Below are 14202 nucleotides of genomic sequence, written 5' to 3'. Positions count from 1 at the left end.
ATGCAAGTTGGGCCTGGTGTCCAATTGAACTTAAACCGGAAGTAAACCGGAAGTGAACCGGAAGTGGACAGGAAGTAAATATGTGTGGGTGTGGGTGGGTGTGGGTGTATGTGGGTGGCTCATATGAGCATTTTTGGCTTAGTTTTAAGTGTGGCCAAAACAATATCAAGAGGGGCATATTTTTGACAAGCTTATGGACAACAATCTCACAGATGTAGCTTTTGTAAGTGTAGGCAAATCTGCCTGAGGGGGCTCATCATTTCACGGGACATTCCCGAGGGCATTTTTACAAAAATCTTGGGTTAGACAGAGTACCACACTTGAGCAATAAGCTCATATGCACATCTTGAGCTAGTTTTAAGTGTAGCCAAATCTTCCTGAAGGGGCTCATCATTTATCGCGCCAGTAATAGGGTATTTTACACTACTTAAAATATGTAAAAAATGAGCCAAAACCTAACATATGTACAAATATGGAAAATAAAAACAGAATTTTTGGAGTCTGCATGCCATGATGCGCAAAGATAATACAAAATATATTTTATTTCAGTTTCATACATAAATATGTATTTACATATCAATCCGTTCCCTGTTCATGAGATTCATTCCGTATTGTAGCGATACCATACAAACCGGTAACACAAAAACTACAATATGGTTTTGATCGCAATAATATTGCTTTCTCTAATTATCAAATTTTGTTTTCGTCGCCAAGCAACGTTTTACCAAGATGGCGAAAATTGTGAAAGCAGCCAGCTGACGTACCAAATATTGCAGCTGCGTTCGTCAGCGCTGGAGGCTAGGATGTCTGTGCAATGTTGGACCCTGCACTTCAACGTAGGCGATAGCACGACGTCTGCGGATCGTGGAAACGATCGACGGGCCTAGGTGATTCCTAGGGCGGCATCCCCGCGCAAAGCAACATGCCAGCGGGCTCCCGAACACATTGACTAAACGCTGCGCAAGGGAAGATGACGTCATCTGCCCGCTGGTCCCGGGTTTCGGCACCGGGCGCTGCCTCTTCGACGCCGCCACTCACCCCTTGGAGGCTGCAGGTCCGAGGGGGTAGGGCTCGTGGCGGAAGCCTAAACAAACGCCCGTGGTCGTCGGGAGCTTCTTTCAGCCCTGCGATGAACCTTGCAACACGACGGAAATCGTAGTGCCAGCAAGTTTGCCATCGTTAGCTGTCTGCTCAGTTGTAAAGAGACATTGTACTCTTGTAAATAACTGTATATAAGATCTGTGAAACGTAAATAATTGTAATTAGAAACTTTGCAAAACTGTAAGTAATTGTAAACAGTTGTGAATATGTAAATGTTTTTATGGGATGTAAGTAAATAATGTACACAAAATGTAAACTTGATACATACTGAAGCGTATATAAAAATAAACATTGTAAACCATACTTGCTTTTCTTTTATGTGAATTCTAAAAAAGTTCCCTATAAAATCCATTATAAAACTAAAAACAAAAACGAAATGATACTCATTACAACGCTAAGTTTAAGCATTTTGCACTCGAAGTTTGGAAAATTAGTTCAGACCGTTTAGATCACATTTCTTCAACTATACTGCTAAACGTTTGTAATCTTTTTCAACTTCGGTGTGGAGGTTGTTGATGAACAGAACTGCAATTACTCTCTTATTGTGTAATGAAAATACGTTTACATCTCTTTAACAAAAAGGTTGGTATATTTCGAGTCAGAAATACACAATAACAGATAGATACTCCAGTCAATTTCAAAATATGTCAGACTGATCAAAACCTTTCATTTGTATGATATACTTGATGTGATCCATATTTTTGTGACGTCACTACTTGAAACTATGTCACTAATATATTATTTTACGAAGGAAAGCGTCATTTTTGTGTTATTGCATGTAAATTGCACTTTGTAATGTATATCTCTTCTTTAATATTTATTGTGTTCTATATTCTATTTTCAGTGATTGAATGTATCTTTATATTTGAGAAAATTCATTGTGTGAATTTGGAATGTAAACTTGTGTAGATGTCAGTTTTGTTTCTAGCATGCTTTCGTAATTAGTAAGTGATTCATCTGTGTTTAATCTGTGATCTTGAAAAGGTATAAAAGCGAGGATTTCGCATGAGAATGAACATTCGCCGCAGATCATCTACCGAATTCAAACCAAAAACTGCTCGGTGTTGTACAGTCTTGGACACTGCAGGGTTGTAACGACCCTATTGAAGAAGCACTGAAGCAAGCCATCCATGTCTGAGCATCAAGCGCCTTGTGACTAGACAACCCAAACAGCATTGCAATTCTGCGGCTTGTATACCAGTCACGGGTATACATCTCTGTACATTGAGCAGTGATGCCTAAGAGAAATACGAGATGAAGTTTGTTGGAAGTAATGTCTCGTGTTCTCGACATGGAATAATACTAGGTCCACGTTACGTTCCTTTATTTAATGTTGTTTGGGAACGAACCTGACGAACTGGGTTTATATTTTCACTCCTTGCATTGCACTAAGTTCTATATTTTACAATTATATTAATGCTTTGAAGGAAAATAATACCTAGAACAACATCAAACACACGTTCAGACCACTCTTGTCACACACATGCACGTGAAAACACACAAACAAAGCTAAATTTTAACTTCCAAGTGAAAGTCCAAATAACAGTAAACGGAGAAGCATGATGTGCGAAACATGGGATATTTCACAGAAAGAATGCGTCTATTTTTTTTTTTTTGACGTACGTAGTTTCTATCAATAGACAATGAAATAATTATCAGTGAAATTAAGATGGATTTACTTCTTCAGATGTTGAGGAAGAAACACACTGATTGGAGAAAAGAAAATGTAGTGTTATTGATAGTGTGTTGGTTAGCGTGCAGAGTTTTCATCAGCGAGGCGTTGGTTCGATCACCACCATGGGCAACTTTTTTTATTTTTCCTAGCAGTGAACAAGTATATTATATTGTTTTCTAGGCATTGTGACGAAAGGATAAACATCAAATTTAATATTTTAATCTGCCCTTCATTCTTCTAATAGGTTCTCTATCACAAGGGTTTTGAGATTTTCTATCTTGGCGAAGGATATCTTCAATGGTTCCGTAGCTACGATTCTTCATATCTACTCACGAAATACCATGAATCTAACGAAAACACACAGATATATAGTTAGAACAAGATACACACCTCTCACAGAAGGTTTCAGGCTTGAGTTCTGGATTTTTTGCGAGGGTGATTATTTCTGGGTGTCTATTTATCATCCTCGTCTAAAAAACATTCCTCACTATTCCCATGATTAACTTAGGGAGAGACCAAAGCTACTCAAATAACAAAAGTACAGAAAATGCAAGACACACCTACCAGGCGATGTTATACTTTGGGAATTAGCAATCTGAAAATAAATTTTCGGTTTAGTCGACTACTTGCAAGAACGTTTCGTGTTGTCTGGTTTGGAGTGTTTTGTCGACCTCCGTGGCGAAGTGGCGTCGACCTCCGTGGCGAAGTGGTTAGCAGAGCGCGCTACAACGCCAGGGGTTCTTGGTTCGAGTCCCGGGTAAGGCATGGGTATTTGTGTTCGTCCAGTTGATAAGAGCCAATGAAAAATGTAAGAATTGAAAAGTGTAAAAGTGATAAAAAGAGTGAATGGTGGGGGATACCTCCGTGTAGGGGGTATTTCCTTTAAAAAAAAAAAAAAAAAAAAAAAAAGTGGTTAGCAGAGCGCGCTACAACGCCAGGGGTTCTGGGTTCGAGTCCCGGGTAAGGCATGGGTATTTGTGTTCGTCCAGTTGATAAGAAACAAAGAAAAATGTAAGAATTGAAAAGTGTAAAAGTGAGAAAAAGAGTGAATGGTGGGGGATACCTCCGTGTAGGGGGTATTTCCTTTAAAAAAAAAAAAAAAAGAGTGTTGGCTATCGTGTCGGACTAGCATGCGGATAACCTGAGTTCGAGCACAGCGGAAGGTAACTTTTTTTGTCAAATTTCATCCAACCTTATTTATGAAACTGAGGTTTCTTCAATACCTTTTGAATTACATGCCACTTCGTATGTCGGTAATCTGAAAGCAGCAAATGTGAAAATTTATTGTTCCGAAGCGACGATGTATTTGTGTATAAATTGAAAAATTGCAGGAACATGATAACTTGACACTGAAGAGTTTTTTTTTTAAAGGGAGTAATTCTATTTAGGGGAAATTCTGCCACATTGTCGTCGTCCCTCCTCCCTTGGAAAAATACCTTGCTTGTCCCTTCCTGGAAAAAATCCTGGAGACGTCCATGTGTCAGCGGCGTTAAAAATTTCATTAAATGTCCATATATCACAGTTGACAAGCACACATAATATGCATGTAATGATACAAGAGGTCCTCCTCCGTAGTCGAGCGGGTTAAGGCGTTCACTGCGGGACGGCGTAGGTTCGAATCCGGCTCTGGTCGGAATTTATTCGGCCTACGTATAGGGCCGGTGGCAACCCACCATCGTGAGGAAATTGGGAAGCTCCGAGTGAGTGAGCGTAACCTGGTCAAGAAGACCTACAATAACGGCTGGGGGTTCGTCGGGCTGATCACTCGTCACCCCAACACTGGTCTGAGACCTCCACGCTATAACAGGTGACGGCGGAACAGTGTGGGAGGGAGACCAGCAGTCGGTAGGTAAGCCAAGGCCCGCCATGGTGCTGTAGAGCTGTAGAGTTATGTTAATGATACAAGAGATCACAGCTTTTAAAGGCTTCTTTTTATGACAGTGAAGAGAAGAGCAATACGCGCAAGTAATACTTTTAAAAGAGAACAATCTAGCCAGAATTGGTGTAGCATAATTCTAATACAACTGGCAACACTGGATCTGTCTGGCAAAGGCGATGTCTCTACCATGTACGGAAAAGTCGAACGCAACGTACAGCGCAGCGAACGAAGTTCTCAACCCCGAAAACACCCTCCTCCCCTCTTGAAACGGGCACAAGACCAATGCGCTAGCCGATTGCACTGAGTCACCTGCAAGGAACACGGAATACGGCACAAAACGAAGCTGTCTGTTGTATGGGGGAGGTGGGTCGGACAAATCCGCAAAGCAGAAAAACCCATTCAACACATAACATGCAAACTCTTATATCTGTCACAATACAAATTAGTACATTTCAATACAGAACTACTATTTACGAAATTCATATTTCAACTTACTACATCAAATTACGTACTATAGCTCTCTCTCTCTCTCTCTCTCTCTTGAGCCAAAACAGCATTCTCGTATTGTTTTACCAATGTTTAATGTGCATGATTGATTGAATGATTTAGTTCATTTTATTTCTCTTCTTCGTCGCTTTTGGCTAATCGCGAAGATGGGGATGATCGATGTTATGATTAAATTGATGAACGATACACACAAAGATTGTACACTCGCCTCACTTAGAACTTTATACAGCATACTTGCAGAAGATACAATTCAACACACAAGTGTATCAATGTAAGCTCTATAAAACAAACTTATTACTAACTTCGTTGACCCTGTACAAGCCCATGTCGGGATTTGAACCACCCCACGGATCCCTGACGTCGTAGGGTGCTGTGCTGTAGAGCGACCACAAACAAAAAAGCTTCGGCCAAAAGTCCCTACACACCTCCCATCGCCCGTTCGACTAGGGCTATAAGGAAGCATGATACACTCTGTCCCTACCCTCCAAGCGGGGGCGATCATACAGACAAACAACTAGAGTATGTGGAAACAGGACTGCAGGCTCTTTCCCATGTGGTTCCACTACAAGGTCCGTAGACCCTAGTTTCCCCCGCTCTTGAAGGTCTGGTCATAACTCGCCTCTTTTCCAGCCCCCAAGTTTACAACCTCTGTAGGCTTTCTGTGACGACATCAAGATGAAACTTCTATTTTCAGCACTGTAAAGCACACAACGGTCTTGTTTTTAATAGAAAAAGCACATATTGAGAGCATCGCAACACAACTTACACAGAATACAGGAATGTAATGTGCATAGAAAAAATATAAGTAAGCAAAAACACAAATTTACCCACGGTTAGTGCTGGAAAGAATTGAAAAAAAGGGCAGCTGTGGATCCATTGCTTTTGCTTTATGGTATTTGTCCTTTTAATTTTTTTGGATCCTGCGGTTCAAATATCGACAATATCGACAAAACACGAAGTACTTTCTGTTGTTTTGCTTTTACAATTTTTCGTTTTGTATTAAACAAACAAATGATAAGACTGATCAAGATTTTTGTTCTCGAGGTTACACACACACTTACTCAGAACATTTTTCCTAGCACATCTTGTCTTCACACTAAGGATGGCCAAAAAATATGACGTCACAGTTTCACAACCACCTCGTCTTGCTCAAAAGGGGCGTTATGAACAGACCTTCCAAAGCAGGCGGCAAACAAGTTAACGGACCTTGAATTATATGACTACAAAAGTTCCGCTGTGTTTGTTGTAGTAGCTCTATATAACATTATACACTTTTAAAGTATGAGAGTAATTTGCACTCAGAATTTCTGCTCACTGTAAACTACTGACTGACTTGATTTTCGACTTGTCATATTTTTCCTTGTAGAGTGACGTCTCTTTTATTCCTTGGTTAAACTCTAAAGTGTTGCAATTTTAGTATTGTCATAGTTGTACAAAGTCTCTTCTCAAAAATACTCCGTAACTTCCTGAAGCTCTCTAAAAGTTTGTAAAAACACTTGATTTTGTACAGTAGAAAAAAACTTATCTTTAATGTACATTATATAACTTCAATTTTGTCGCTCTAAAGTTTTCTTAACCCAATTCCATTGCTCGGTTGTCAACATATTTTAATGTCTTATTTGCAGGAGCTAATGTAGTGCCATCTATCCGAGAAAGCTTGAATCATTGTTAATGTTAAGGTGCATTGTTTAAGATGCTTGCTTGCTGTTGTCTCGGTATTGCACCAATTTTCTTAGGACTGGAAACTGAATCTTTTCATTTATGCTTTGATGTAGTGAAAATAAAAGTTTTCGCATGTTATTTCCAAAGGAGAACTGCTGTATAACACGGGAATTGAAATGCCAAAATGACCCCACAATGTTTTCCATGTGCAAGTACCATGTGTCACTTTAACAATAACATTTAAGTTTACTTTGTTAGTTCTCCTGGGTAGCTCAGTTGGGGAGTTCCGTGGAAGCCTTCAGAGAGAGCGGACGCGGAAACTAGTTGCTCCGTGAAGGTCAGTGAAAAGTTGCCTTCAGGAAACAACGAGCGGGAGTGCCGTGTGCGTGTTGCTTGTGGCGTTTGGTGCAGTTGGCTGGCGAGTAAGTAGAATTGGAAAAGTACTTTAGAATAGTAAAAAGATGAATATTATTAGACAAAATACCATCCAGATACGTTTTCCGTTCGGGGCACCGAGGCCGTCGGCGCGAGAAATTCATGACTTTATTCATGGACAATTTCAACTCCACGTAGATGAGATCTTGGGAATACAAATACCTACGCATTTTCGATGTGTTTTCGTAAAATGTATCAGAGAAGTTATAATGACGCGAATATTAGAGAAATGTGGTCCGGAAACAAACTTTTGTTATGATAATGGTGAAACTGTAAAAGTGCTTTTGAGTGATGCGGGGAGGGAAAGAAAAGCGGTAAGAGTGTTCAACTTACCACTAGAACTAGATGATGACTGTGTGAAAGAAAAAATGACGGAATTTGGGAAGGTGGAATGTATAGACAAAGAAACGTGGTCTGAAAACTTTAAATATCAAGTTTACAACGGGGTGAGAATAGTGAAAATGGAACTGAAAAAACCGATTCCGTCGTTCATTACAGTTTGGTTTGAGTTGGTGTTTTAAGTCCACTTTATGCACAGTAAGGCTAATCGGGACTGGACCTACAGTTTAAAGTGGAATCCGAACCACTTGTGCCTCCACCGGGTATCGAACCCGGGACCCCTTGATTACAAGGCGAGGACGCTACCACTGCGCCATCGGGGAGGACAACGTTCATTACAGTAAAATCTCATCAATGCCATGTGATATACGACGGACAGTCGAGAACGTGCAGGGTGTGTGGAAAAGAAGGACACGATAGCTGGCAATGTGATAGTCGTCAGATAACAACGCTTCGTGTGAATAAAAACCGAGAGAGAAATTATAGTGATATAGTAGTGGAAAGGGGGAGTTCCTCGAACGTGAAAAATCAGTTCCAACCAGATAATAATCAAAACAGGTCGGAAGGTCTACAAAATGTGATAAAAGAACAAATGAAAGATAAGGGGATAAAGAATGTGCCAAGTGACACCCGCCCGGTGGAAATGTTCCCACCGGTAAATACGGAGACCACAAAGGAAGAACACAACCAGAAAATAATACCGATGGACACAAAACAACCGGGAACTTCCCACCTAGACAAACAAGAGGAAAAAGGAAGTGAAGAAATGCAGGATGACCAGATGCAGGACGAAGGAAACTCAGTTGATCTTCCTCCCATCCCAGCTGCAAAGGACAACGTCCCAAAAGAGGAGGACAAGGGACCATCAAAAGACTGTGAGCTGGAAAGTGAATTGAATACAGAAGAAGAAAGTGACGAAAGTGTCACTTCAGTGTCAAAGTGGAAAAAATCTCAGCAGGTGGGTGCAAAAAAACGGACGAAAAATACTTCGAAAGGTAGCGAGAACACAGTAGCGAAGAGGAGATCAGTGAGAGAGGTAGGAGGTATGAATAGAGTAATGAACAGAAGAAGTAAACCCTAAAAAGGGAAATTTAATTTGATATTTCATTTGTTGTTTGCATTTCTTTTTTCAACGTTATGAGGGACGATCGGAAAGTACTATTAACTGTGTGCTATATTATTCATTTATTAATGGTATATACCACTAGAATATGTACTATTAATATTAATGGAATCTTTTCGCCTGTAAAATGTAAAATGTTAGAAGAATTTGTACGGGTACACTCCATAGACGTATTGTTTTTGCAGGAAATTTGTATGTGTGACTTTCCATCAATATATGGTTACGAAGCGATAGTTAATACTGGTATCAATGGCCGTGGGACAGCAACACTTGTTAAAAACGGCCTAACCATTACTAATGTAAAAAAGTTAGTAGATGGGAGAGGCATTAGCTTTCAAAGTAAGAACTATACTTTTGTGAATATTTATGCCCCATCAGGCAATCAAAATAGACAGTTACGTGAACAATTTTATAATCAGGACATTTTATATTTGCTACCGTTAAATGAATCTAAAATAATATTTGGGGGTGATTTTAATCAGGTATTAAATCCCACCGATTGTTTAGGAGCTTATCAAAAGAGTCCAGCCCTTGCAACATTAATTGAAGAATTGCATTTGAAAGATATTTGGTTACAGAAGAGACAGGATATAATATTTACATATTTTAATAATAAATCTGGATCGAGAATCGATAGGTTATATACAAATACAGATCAAATAAAAAATATAACATCCATAGAAGCATGGCCAGCGCCCTTTACTGATCATATGGCAGTAAAAATGGCAATTAACCTGGAAGAAACAAAACTAGTCAGGGGTCCTTCATATTGGAAGCTAAATATACAGTTATTAGAGCTTCCACATATCAATGAAATATTTGCACAAAAATGGGCCGACTGGTGTAAACAACAAAAGTATTACAGTAATCATAATGACTGGTGGGTTCGATATGTAAAACCAAAATTAAAAACATTTTTCTGCTGGTATGGAAAAGAAAATGCAAAAGACAGAAACGGATTGATCAACTTTTATTACCAGTGTTTACATGAGGCATGTCAAGGGAGAGATGTCACCAAAAATTACCAAGCCATACAGCAGTATAAAGCCAAAATCTTAACACTGCAGAGGCAACAAATGGAAGGCATAACAATAAGAACAAATTCCAAGAATTTAATTCAAGATGAAAGAACTTCGATGTATCACTATGTACAGATGCAAAAACAACAAAAAACACTCATGATAAACAATCTTGTGGATTCAGGTGGAGAATCGCATGCGAGTCAGCCAGGAATCATGCAAACATTTTATGACTATTATGGGGAGCTTTATCAAACCGGGGAGGGGGAATCAGAAGCAAGAGAGACAATACTGAATTCTTTAACTAATGGTTTGCAAGAAGAGGATAGACAACTTTTAGATACTGAAGTAACAATAGAAGAAGTATATGAAGCGTTACAAACATGCAATCTTAAAGGAGCACCAGGAAAAGATGGTATTGGTTACAAGTTTTATTTGCAGTTTTTTGAGATTATAAAATATGAACTAATCAAAATCATACAAGATGCCTTTAAAAATGGAAAAGTTTTACAAAATGAAGGCATCATCATATTGATACCGAAAAAAACACATGCTAAACAAGTAGACGACTACAGACCAATAACATTACTAAATTGTGACTATAAAATAATGGCAAAGATCTTAGCAAATAGGTTAAAGTTAATTTTACCACGGATACTCAGCGAGAAACAAACATGCATTGGCAAAAAGCATAACATATTCAGTGCAGTTGGAGGGATTCGCGATCTGATATCCTATTATCTGGTGCAGAAACTTGATGCATGTGTGCTTGCTTTTGATTTCAAAAAAACGTTTGATTTAGTGTCGCATGACTACCTGTTTGATGTGCTAAAGGCATATAGATTCAGTGATAAATTTATTAATATTTTGAAAGGTTTCTATCAACAGGCAACATCTCGGATAATGGTCAATGGATTCCTGTCGTCCCCAATAAATATAACAAGATCAATTCGGCAAGGATGTCCACTAAGTATGCTCTTGTTTGCTTTAACCCTGGATCCTTTGCTGCAATATATCAGGAAAACTACTCCCGACGCGATACACGCCTTTAAGGAAAACCAAGTGTTTGCTTTTGCAGATGATTTATCCGCTTGTATCACCACAAACGAGCAAATGGAGAAAATGATGGCAGCGATACATATATACTGCTGTGCTAGTGGGGCCAAAATAAATATGGAAAAATCAAAGGCGTTACCCTTTTGCACTTGGGATCAAAAATATCCAGATATAGGGATCCCATATGTACAGGAAATTAAAATATTAGGAATAATTTTTCACAGGGACGAGGAACAAATGTTAGAATCCAATTGGCAAAAGATAGCGAGAGACATTCGCATACAATGTTATAAAATGCGAAGCAGACAGTTGAACATGATACAACGAGTGTGGTTTTTGCAAACATATATGTTTAGTAAATTAAACTATACGGCCCAAGTGATCCCAATCAATCAAAAATACCTCAGAATAATGAATTCAGCAATTGGTTGGTTTATGTGGTATGGCCATTTTTTTCGAATACCACTATCCAATCTATGGCAAATGAAACAAAAAGGAGGATTGGAGCTCACAAATATTGAGATCAAATGCAAATCCCTATTCCTGGCAAGATCCTATACGCTCTATGGCATTGAACATTCCATTACATCATTATGGATACAGTTATGGACGGAGGAATTTCCACCCCAAAATCCGCCAGATCTACACAGATTGCAAAACGGACCGATATATCTACGAAGTTTGATGCAAGAATTCAGTTATGTGGTGCTTCCGCCAAAAGGTGAAGATGTAAAACTCTCTCAATACTTATATACACTGTTTCACAAACAGTTGCAGATACCGACTCACCGCATTCAAAAACATTTTCCCAATAACAGATGGCAAAATATTTGGAAAAATTTAAATAAGAAATTTTTGGATACATCAGTGTATAGTGTTTGGTACAATGTAATACATGATATTATACCAACTAATGAACGCTTACATAATATCAAGAGACAAACAACTAATAAATGCCACATATGTGGAGAGATAGACACCACTGAGCATAGAATAGTAACATGTAATGGAGTACAGGAAATTTGGAAATGCCTAACGACATATCTAGGACAAATATGTCGAACATCACCCCAATACTTTGAACCGTCGATGTGTACAAGACCAGATTTCAAATATTTTCCAGAAAAGAAAAACAATGCAGTAATTTGGTTAATAGCTAATACAATATATTATGTATTTTGTAAAAAGTATGAGAGCAATAGCATTTTGTTCACACAGTATTTAAAAAGAACTAGATGGAAAATGTTACAATATCCAAAAATGTATGAGTATTTTGGAAACTACCTCAGTGTTGTTTAGAAAACAATAATTTTGTACTTGTGGTGTGAAAGTGTAAACAGGTATTAAATATATGAAGAAATGTATATTTATATTACAGGTACAAATGCATGTTTACGCCAAAAATATTGTATCAGGTAGCCAAAATGGGACTCTTACTATAATACTTACTATGTTAAAAATTCTATACAATACTTTAACAGAATTCATGTAAGAAAACAGACAAATTTTGTATATATGCTGATAAAATAAAATTTTGTTAAAAAAAAAAAAAAAAAAAAAAAAAAAAGCGTGTTGGGTGGTAGACTCAACCCGCTTTGATCCAGAGGTCTCGGGTTCGAGTCCCGGCGAGGGCATGGGTGTGTTTTAATGTCCGCAACAGACATGTGATGGGTTGCAAATAACCCATAAAATAAACAATATTTAACAGTTAAAAAAAAAAAAAAAAAAAAAAAGTTGGTTAGAGCAGGTGGACTTAAGGTAAGTCGGGTCTGCGAGTTCGAGTCCACCGCAGGAGAACGATGACTTTTCTCTTTACAAATTACATTTTAAAATTTTTTATCTAGTTTTTTAACAAATATATTTTATGTTTTTAGCAACACGTATTTCGTTTTTGATAGATAAATTTCGGATGTTCATGTGTGCAAATCTACAAATGACGTTATATCTCATTACTGATTGACTGTTTTTCTTGGTGATTTTTTTCTTTGAGTGGCGTTTCATTGCATGGACGTCCGGAAGGGGGCAAGGGAGGGCCATGGTTTCCACCTGGAGAATGAATGTTCACCTAAAAAGTATATAATTCACACATAATTTCATTTCAGCCAACGTAATTTATGTTAATTATTATAAGGGCTTTGGAAGGGACCTGATAATTTCAGACTGAAGCTGTGTTTTTTTGAGGAGTTGTCGCTATTATGGGAGAAAATATGCCTCTTTTGCCCCCTCGCCCTCCTCTGGAAAAAAATCACCTTGCTTGCCTCTCCCTGGAAACAATCCTGCGGACGTCTGTTGCTTCATTGACTCCTATTTCATTTCCTCTTTTCCTTGGCATGGCGAGTTGCTGATCGGAGTTTCTTTTCAGTTCTGCTACTGTTTACGTATCACTTCGTTTGGTCCTGGAAGTGGCTACTCGCTGCTGTCGGTGTCAGGTGAGTAACCCGTGGAATTACCGCTGTGCCTACATGCTTCTGGGTGCGGCGTTAGACTCGCTTTAGATGGGAGCATTTTCTTTAACAGTTTTGCTAGCATAAATGGCTATGTAAAAAAAAAAAAAAAAAAAAAAAAAAAAAAAAAAAAAAAAAAAAAAAACTTGCTGCAGAGAGTACTTTACATGGAAGCATTTATTGTTCCGAAGCGACGATGTATTTGTGTATAAATTGAAAAATCACAGTTATTAGCGAAAAGCATGCAGCCATGTTATCATTGAGATCGCATCCTAGTTGTTAGTGCCAATATGGCAGTAGTTACATTCTGTCAACGCACCAACTTTCACGTTCTCCGTAAAATTATTACCTTTCCACGTTTCAAAACCGTGAGTGCTGTCTGAAGTAAATATTTGATACTTGTGTTTGCATGTTCGAATCCAAAGTAATACAATTTTTTTCCCAGCAAATGACATTGAAACCATTAATAACTGTTTTTGCAATGTGATATTGATATCATATATTGAAAGAATAAAAAATGGAGAATTTCGCTTATACCATCTTTAAAATGATCATACCCTATGTGAAGCCTAAGATGCACGATAAGAAAGCCTAAGTGTTGCATTGAAAACTGCAGAGAACAATGACTGACTTATGAACAGTGAAAGGTTTTTGTATGCTTCAATGAGCTTTTAGTTATTACTATAAATAAACAAGGGAGAAGAACGCAGGTTGGTTTGATGAACTAAATTGTAAACTAAAAGTTTTAATTAAAGAAAGAAGACACGTTCACGATTTAAAATATGACATTGAATTTCAGGCACATTCCACCAACTGAAAGAGTTTTTTCAAATTTAATAATATTTGGATAACCGACAAATCCAAAATTGACGTTGAGTCCGTAAAGCACTTGATAATTACAGAAATATAATTTTACTTGAGAATGCCCTTAATTTTGTTTCTTGATTGTGGAAATAATGTGT

The sequence above is a fragment of the Lepisma saccharinum genome, chromosome 10 (genome assembly GCF_977018435.1).
Source record: "Lepisma saccharinum chromosome 10, izLepSacc3.1, whole genome shotgun sequence".
In the NCBI taxonomy this organism is placed as follows: domain Eukaryota; kingdom Metazoa; phylum Arthropoda; class Insecta; order Zygentoma; family Lepismatidae; genus Lepisma; species Lepisma saccharinum.
Note: the sequence above shows the minus strand (reverse complement) of the source record.